Source organism: Marmota marmota, unplaced genomic scaffold, assembly GCF_001458135.2.
Source record: "Marmota marmota marmota unplaced genomic scaffold, marMar, whole genome shotgun sequence".
NCBI classification, from domain to species: domain Eukaryota; kingdom Metazoa; phylum Chordata; class Mammalia; order Rodentia; family Sciuridae; genus Marmota; species Marmota marmota.
The window spans coordinates 17,956,638-17,960,033 of record NW_025999900.1 but is presented as its reverse complement, the minus strand read 5'-3'; positions in this window follow the sequence as shown (position 1 = coordinate 17,960,033).

Here is a 3,396-nt window from a genome sequence, read left to right as displayed (position 1 = left end):
ATTCTACTTCAGCAACACTAAACATAGCTTTATTTTGTGTTAGTAATTTATTTTTAAGTTGTAAAAGTGAATTTGGAAGGTGTGTATTATCACCAATCTACTTTAGTCCTAATTTTTTTCCACCCCAGCAGATCAGAGCTCAAAAAAAATACGAAAATAAAATACAACAGGTTGGCCTACTTTTCTTCTGAGAGGTCTTAACAGTAAGTATATTTTTTTTCTGATTCCAATAATTCAAGGATCATTTTAAAAAGAATTTATCACCATTTATGGCACACATGAAAAGTTATGCAGAATAAAGTTTATGGAGATTTCACATCTTGACATCCTGTAAGAAGACAAAACATTAAAAAGAAAAATAGCTATGATGGATCAGAAATATTAAAGAAACAACATGTCAAATCAATAAAGGAATTTGTGCCACAAGAATATCCAGTTTGCATAAATATGTACAGATACAAAAGCAGTAGCATATTTAGAGCAAAGGATTTATATCATAAGAAGCATGTGGATTCTTATCAACTTCTTCTGTCAGTGTTGAAGAAAAAGCCTAAAGAATGGGGGAAAAAACCACAAAACTTTTGTCACCTGTATCCTAGGGTATCAATATCCAGGATAAACAAAGAACTAAAAAATCTTAACACCAAACAAACAAACAAACAAAACCCTCCAAATATCCCAATCAATAAATATATAAAAGAACTAAAAAAAAAAAAAAAAACACTTCTCAAAAGAAGAAATATAAATGGTCAAGAAATATATGAAAAAACCTTCAACATCTCTAGTAGTTAGAGAAATGCAAATTAAAACTACTTTGAGATTTCATCCAGTCACAATAGCAATTAGAAATACTAAAGGTAATAAATGCTGGGGAAAACCGGTGCATTCATACATTGTTGGTGGGATTGCAAATTAGTGCAGCCACTCTGGAAAGTAGTATGAAGATTCCTCAAAAACAAACAAACAAACAATGACAACAACAACAACTAAAAATTAAGAGTGGAATCATCTGAGTTCTAGCTATCTCACTCCTGAGTATATATTCAAAAGATTTAAAATCAGCATACTGCAGTGACAAAGGCACATCAATATTTATAGCAGCACAATTCACAATAGCCAAGCTATGTAGCCAACTAGGTGTCTTTCAACAAATGACGAAAGAAAATATGGCATATATATATGCCATATTTTATATATATATATATATATATATATATATATATATATATATATATACACATACACACACACACACACATAGTATATATACAATGATGTATTACTCAGCCATAAGGAAGAAAGATATTATGGCATTTCTTGCAAATGTATGGAACTGGAGACTCTCATGTTAAGTGAAATAAACTATCCTCTTCCAAAAAAATCAAGGGTTGAATGTTTCCTCTGATATGTGGAAGCTAATCCAAAATAAGTGGGGCAGGGTGATTTAAAAAAAAGGTGGAGGGGAATGATGGAGGGGAAAGAGAATAGGATAGGGAAGAGAGTGGAATGAATCAGATCTAACTTTCCTATGTACATATATGAATATACCACAGTGACCCTCACCATCATGTATATCCATAAGACACTAATTTAAAAATATATATTTAAATTAGTGGAAATATCAGTATAGTGAAGAGAAGGGCAAGGGAAGGGAGGAGGGGAGATGGGTAAGTACTGGAGACTAGATTAGAATAAATTATATTTCATGGTTTTATAATATGTCAAAATAAATCCTACTGTTATGTATAACTAAAAAGAACCACACAAACTCATAAATTTAGACCAGTAACTATGAAACTTGAAGAAAATGTAGGGTCAACATAGAAACATATGGGAACATGGCAAAAATTTTCTCAGTAGGACACCAAAAGCTCAGGAAATAATGCCAGAAGTTAATAAGTGGGATAGCATCAAATTAGCAAGCTAGTCCAGAAAAGGAAATAATTAAGAATGCTAACAGAGAACCTACAGAATGGGAGCAAATCTTTGCTAGCTACTCTTTTGATAGAGAATTTATATCTGGAATATATAAATAACTCAAAAAACTTAACAATAAAAAAGAAAGATTCCAAATAACTCAATTAAATAGGTGGGCAAATTAACAGATATGTTTGAAGAGAAGAAATACAAATGGACAATACATACCTGACAAAGTTTAACATTATTAGCAATGAGGGAAATGCAATAAAAACTAAACTGAGATTTCGTATCACTCCAGTGAGCATAGAGATTATTAAGAATACAAAAATAATGTGAATACTGTTTTTTAGTCAGCTTTTTGCTGTTTTGATTAAAAGACCCAACCAGAACAATTGTAGAGAAGAAAAGGTTTATTTGAGGGCTTACTGTTTCAAAAGTATCAGCCCATAGACAGCAGGCTCCATTCCTCAAGGTTTGAGATGAGGCAAAACACCAATGGCGAAAGAGTGTAGTGGAGGGAAATTGTTTACAGGATAATTAGGACACAAAAAGAGAGACTCCACTCTCCAGATACAAAACATATACCCCAAAGTCATGTCCCTAAGAACCCTCCTCCTCCAGCCACACTCTATCTGCCTTCAGTTACCACTCAGTTGATTCCATCATGGGATTAATTTACTTATTGGGCTAAGACTCTCATAACCCAATCATTTCTCCTGTATACACTATTGCATTATCTCACAATGAGTTTCTGGTGGACAGTTCACATTCAAACTATAACAACTGGAGAGGATGTGGAGGAAAGGAACACTTTTAGACTGTTGGTGAGATTGCAAATTAGTACAATCACTATAGAAATCAGGATGGAGATTCCTCAAAAGAGTATAAATGGAACCATAATATGACCTAGATATACCATTACTCAGTACTTATTCTGAAGAATTGAAGTAGTACACTGTAGCAATAAATACATACCTATGTTTATGGCAGCACAGTTCACAATATCCAAATTGTAGAACCAACCTAGGTTTCCATTGATGGATGAATGGATTAAGAAAATGTAGTATAAATACAGCATGGAATTATATTCAGCCATATAGAAGAATGAAATTATTTCATTTTCAGGAAAATGGATGGAACTTGAGAACATTATATCAACCAAAATAAGCCTCAAAACAAACAACAACAACAACAACAACAAAAAACAACTCAGAAATAAGCCAAAACAAGCCAAACTCAGAAAGTCAAGGGTCATATGGTTCTCTTATATGTGGACGCTAGAAAAGAAAATGGAAAAGAAAGTTTTGAGGAATCTCCTGAAAATCAAAGGGAGATCAGTAGAGTAGAGGAAAGTAAACAGGGGGAGGGAGAAAGAAAGAGAATGGGGAACTACTAGGGAATGATATTGATCAAATTATATTACTATATTGTGTGTATGTATATATATATATATATATATATATATATATATATATA